Consider the following 6,000-nt stretch of genomic DNA (forward strand, 5'->3'; position numbering starts at 1 on the left):
ATCCTTGATAAATCTTCTATAAAATCTCGCATGTCCCAGAAAACTTCTGATTCCCTTCACATTCTTTGGAGGTGGTAGTTTCTCTATGGTTGCAATTTTGGCTCGATCCACCTCAATTCCTTTGGATGACACTCTATGGCCCAGCACGATCCCTTCTTGAACCATGAAATGACACTTCTCCCAATTCAGGACCAGATTCTTATCTTCACATCTCTACAAAACAAGAGCTAAGTTATGCAAACAATGATCAAAAGATGTACCAAAAACTGAAAAGTCATCCATAAATACTTCCATTATATCTTCCACCATGTCAGAAAAGATAGCCATCATGCAACGTTGAAATGTCGCAGGGGCGTTGCACAATCCAAATGGCATCCTCCTAAAAGCAAACGTCCCATAGGGGCATGTGAATGTAGTCTTCTCTTGATCTTTAGGAGCTATAGCAATTTGATTATACCCCGAATAACCATCCAAAAAACAATAGTAGGAGTACCCAGCCAATCGATCCAACATCTGATCAATGAATGGAAGTGGAAAATGATCCTTCCTTGTTGCTTTATTCAACTTGCGGTAATCCATGCATACACGCCATCCCGTGACCGTTCTTGTAGGAATGAATTCATTATTTTCATTTTTCACTACCGTCATTCCACCCTTCTTTGGTACAACTTGCACTGGACTTACCCATGAACTGTCTGAAATAGCATATATAATTCCAGCATTAAGGAGTTTCAAAATTTCAGCTCTCACTACTTCCTTCATTGCTGGATTTAATCTTCTTTGGTGCTCAATTGTTGGCTTGTAAAGCTCCTCCATTAAAATCTTGTGCATGCAAATGGAGGGACTTATTCCTTTTATGTCAGAAATAGTCCATCCCAAGGCTATTCTATGCTCCCTCAATACACGCAGCAACTTTTCCTCTTCTTCAGGTATGAGTGATGTAGCAACAATCACTGGAAATGTATCACTATCACCCAAGAATGCATAGCGAAGATGCTCAGGTAATTGCTTCAACTCCTGAGTATTTTTCTGCATCTTTTCTTTATCAACTCCAGATTCACTCTTTGGTACCACCGGCTCTAGCTTCCCCACTTCATTACTAAGTGATGTAACCTGCTGCAATGCTCCCAAAGCAAAAACATAGTGGAGAAATTCTTCACTAACAAAAGGCAAGTCAGATTCACAAACGGCAGAATTTTTAAAATCAAGAGCATGAGATGAAGAGGTGATACAGCGCTCTAGGTGGTCAGATGGCATATCTTCTTGAAAGGCCTCTTCTACACATTGCTTAATGACATCTACCCGAAAGCAAGTACTTGGATCTTCTGGAAATTTCATGGCTTGGTAGATGTTGAACATAACTTCTTCCTTATTAACCCGCAATGTCAATTCACCCTTTTGAACATCAATTAAAGCTCTTCCTGTGGCCAGGAATGGTCGCCCAAGAATTAGTGGGACATCTCCATCTTCTTCCATGTCCAACACCATAAAATCAGCAGGAAAAATGAACTTATCCACCTTTACCAATACATCTTCTATGATCCCACGTGGATACTTGATGGACCGATCCGCTAGTTGCAAGGAAATTGTTGTATGCTTCATCTCTCCAAGTCCCAATTTCCTGCAAACAGAAAATGGCATAAGATTAATGCTAGCACCTAGATCACATAAGACTCTATCAAAAAATGAATCTCCAATAGTGCAAGGCAAAGTGAAACTCCCCGGATCTTTCAATTTTTGAGGCAATTTCTTTTGAAGAATGGCACTGCATTCTTCAGAAAGCTTCACTGTTTCAAACTCCTCCAACCTTCTCTTCTTGGAAATGATGTCTTTCAGGAATTTGACATAGTTTGGCATTTGTTCCAAGGCATCTGCAAAAGGAATATTAATGTGAATTTTCTTAAAAATATCCAAAAACTTAGAAAATTGCTTATCTAGTTTTTGCTTTTGAAAACGCTGAGGGTAAGGAAGTGGAGGAGCAAGAATAGGAGGATTGTCAGGAAATGAAATTGTAGGAGGCAAGTCGGTCTCCTCTAGTGTATCATTGACAATCTCCTCTTCTTCCACTTGATCTTTGCTTTGGCCATTGTTCGCAGCGGTAGGAGTGGATTTGCTCTCCTTTAATGGTGCCCTCTCAATTTCTTTTCCACTCCTAAGTGTGATGGCCTTGCATTGTTCCTTTGGATTCACTTCAGTGTTGCTAGGAAAAGCTCCTCTCTGTTGGGCATTGATGGTAGTGGCTAGTTGCCCAATTTGCACTTCAAGATTCTTCATAGTGGCTCCCATATTGCTACAATGAGTCTCAATGTTGTCCAACCTTGAATCAGTCTTTTTAAACCTTGCATTAGTCTCTTGAACAAAGGAAACCATGGCATCCTCAAGTGACATCTTCTTCTCCCTTGGTTGGCTATCAAATCCGGGAGGATGTTGAGGTTGCAACACATTTTTGGTATTTCCATATGACAAATTCTCATGATTTCTAAGCCCTGGATGATAGTAATTTGGCATAGGATTACCACAATAATTGTAGTTCCGATTGTTGACATATTGAACTTGTTCTTGACTCGCCTCATTGCTTGGAACTATCATGCTTGTGGATGCAACATATTCTGTACTTTGTGGTATCCTTTGTGTTGTCAAGGCTGAAATCTGATGAGATAGAGTAGCTACTTGAGCGGAAAGAGCTGCTATCGGCTCCAAGTCATGAATTCCAGCAACCTTCTTAGCCAAAGTCCTCTCAGTTGGCCATTGATAGTTGTTTGAGACCATTTCCTCCAAAAGTGCAGTAGCACCTTCAGCTGTCTTCGACATCAGAGTTCCACCAGAAGCAGCATCAACTATAGTTCGAGTTTGCCCATTTAACCCATTATAGAACATCTGAACTTGCAACCAATCTGGCAATCCATGTTGTGGGCAACGTCGAACCAAGTCTTTATACCTCTCCCATGCTTCATAGAGTGACTCAAAATCATTTTGCTTGAACTGGCTAATCTCACTCCTGAGTTAGGCTGTTTTTGCAGGAGGAAAGAATTTAGCAAGAAACCTCTCAGCCATGTCCTGCCAACTAACAATGCTTTCCGGTTGTAGAGATTGTAGCCAACCTCTAGCCTTGTCCCTCAAAGAGAAAGGAAACAATCTCAGTCTAATGGTGTCTTCAGTAACACCATTGATCTTCACAGTGTCACAAATCTCCAAAAACATAGCCAAATGAATATTGGGATCATCCAGTGGCGATCCGCTGAATTGAGCCTGCTGCACCATGCTAATCAAAGCTGGTTTGAGCTCAAAGTTGTTGGCATTGATTGGCTGGCGAATTATGCTCGAGTAATTTCCATTCACAACTGGCCGCAAATAGTCCTTCAAGGTGCGTGGTAGTACCTCACGATCTTCTTCAGCCATAGCTAGTATCTTATTTCTTCTTAGTGATCTAAGAGTTCTTTCAATCTCCGGATCAACAGGAATAATGTCACGAGATCTAGTACGGCGCATCCAATGTCAAAAACACACCTGTAGAACAAATTAAAACAAAATTCTAAATTAAAACCAAGATTACTTTGTATCGATATTGACGAAAAGAATAAGAATAAACCAGTCCCCGGCAACGGCGCCAAAAACTTGACCGGTGCAAAACTGCAAGTGCACAGTATCGTAGTTTTATAATAAAGTGGTAAGAAGAGTATCGTCCTCAGGGATTGGTACCTTACTCTTGCCAAATACCAAAATTATACTAATCTCAATTTTATCTAGAGGAATCGCTAAGGTTTTTGTAGTTGCAAATAAAACTAGATCAACTCAAAGAGAAATAAGCAAAGAAAATAAAACTGACTTTCAAAGATCAAATTCAATAGGGAAGAAAACTTCTAGGAAATCGATTTCACCATAATTCTTCACTATGCTTTTCTCATCCAGCTAATTTAACTTAAACCTCTTTTGTCTATTAGCAAATCTCTAATTCATCCATAAGCCTCTTTCGATAGTCAATTGGAAGTGATTCTACTTTATCAAATCACACAAGAGTATGCAAATTAAATAATCAAGAACGCAATAAGACCAATGATTTAATTACTACACAGGTTCATACAAGTCTTTCGATCTCTATACTTACCTATGCTGAAATATCCAAGATCTACCCTATGATTCCCTCTTTCGATAGCAAATCACAAGATTAATAATCATCTAATCAATGGCCAGTTAATTAGAAGCATTAAACTCAGAATAAATCAGATAAACAAAGAGAGAATTGCATTAAATTAGCATGGACAAACAAGCATAGTTCGGAAATAGGTTACATCGTTTACCTAGAATAAAGAAAATTTAGCTCATGCTAGAAATGGAATTCAACATAAACGATTTCACCATAATTGTTCTGAGAAGATGGGAAGAAGAAAATAAACACTGAAAAATCCTCCTTGCAGCCTCAACTCGTCGTCAAAAGCTCAAGGGAACGATTCAACGCTTTTCTCCCGTCCGTGCTCGTGTATAAATCCAACGTACGTGCAATAAATTGGAATTCCGTCTCCAAAACAAATGATTTGAATCCCTCTAGCTATGTTTTTCTCTCCCAAAGAGTGTTCTCCAATCAAAACTCCCGGCTCTAGAGTGAAAAATGGCTTTTATATGGTCCCACGGCGGAAAACCTAAAATCTGTCAAAATACGATGCTCGCTCGAGCGGGGTGTCAAGCGCGCGTCGAGCGTTCGACTCTGCCTGATTTCGCTCGAGCGCACATCGAGCGTTCGACTCTGCCTGATTTCGCTCGAGCGGCCAATGTCTCTGCTCGAGCGATCTTCATTTTTCAGCAACCCGCTCGAGCTCCCTGTCGAGCGGCAGTCGAGCGTTTGAATCTGCCTGAATTCGCTCGAGCGGCCAAAAGCCTCCGCTCGAGCGAACTTGTAAAATCTGCAATATGAAATTTTGCAAGCCATCAAATACCCCCAAACTTACAACTTTGTTTGTCCTCAAACAAAAAGAAAAACAAATGATAGTTTAGGCAATATCAACTCGACCCCAAAGAGAAGTATCATCACTCACCAAGCTTTTATGAATTTAGATTTCATCTCTAGTATCTTACTCTTTTAACATCAAAGATAGCAAGAAAATCAATCAAAAATTTTACAATTTGTCAAGCAAGAGTTAGGCGTTTACTTCAACCTAAAGCTAAGACCTTGAGTGTGTGTGTGTGATATAGTCAATTTAACCTCAAACCACCTGCAAACTCAGATAAAAGTAGAACAACCAAAATCAGAAGAATTCTCTTAAAACTTAACCCCATAAGTCCAATTTTCAGAAATCATCTCCACTAATGTAGTCAACACCAAAATCAAAGATCAAAAGGTCTTTATTAAGGTTGTAATGATAGGCCACAGGGTGAGGGTTAAGAAAGAACTGGATATGGGAAATTAAATCAAACTGGAAAAATACTTAGTGAAAAGAACATTAAAAGAGAAACTCACATGATTCAAATCATAGCTCTTTCTTGGCAATATGCTCATACTTGTGGCATTATTATTGCTGTAATCACTGATGTAATACCAACACTTCCCTTAACAAAATTTGAGGTAATTCACTTTCCGCTTGGCGACTTCTTTTTCTTTTCTTTTCTTTTTCTTTTTCCTCTTTTTTTTTTTTTCAATCACTTCCTTTCTTCTTCTTCTTTTTCTTTGATCAAATAGAGCAAACATAATACGTTTCATCATGAAACCAATTTTCTCTTTTAAATGTAACTCTCCACCAAAGTATTTTCTCAAACTCTCAACGGTAGATTCATTGTTTTTCAGGCTTAGAGCAGGCATGGTTTATGTAGTTTAAAGAATCAATAAAGGCTCATGAAGGCTCAAGGGGGTTGACTATGGAAACACACCATGTAATGATGGCATGACATTTAGGACGGCTGGGAAAGCTTTTTGGTTATGCCAAAGAAATGCCAAGATCATTTCTCTAATATTTGGTCTTAACTAGGATTTCGCCTCAAGGACCCATCAACGGATTCTAGAGCAAAGCA

The 6,000-nt window shown here is 39.3% G+C and overlaps 1 non-coding gene across 1 annotated transcript; it reads left to right on the plus strand.

The window, feature by feature from the left end:
- The first annotated feature begins 2,899 nt into the window (after positions 1–2,899).
- Positions 2,900–3,006, plus strand: LOC122280279. Its single transcript, XR_006229859.1, has one exon. It is a non-coding gene; the product is annotated as a small nucleolar RNA R71 (small nucleolar RNA).
- The last annotated feature ends 2,994 nt before the right edge of the window (positions 3,007–6,000 follow it).

This window comes from Carya illinoinensis, chromosome 10 (genome assembly GCF_018687715.1).
Source record: "Carya illinoinensis cultivar Pawnee chromosome 10, C.illinoinensisPawnee_v1, whole genome shotgun sequence".
Classification (NCBI taxonomy): Eukaryota; Viridiplantae; Streptophyta; class Magnoliopsida; order Fagales; family Juglandaceae; genus Carya; species Carya illinoinensis.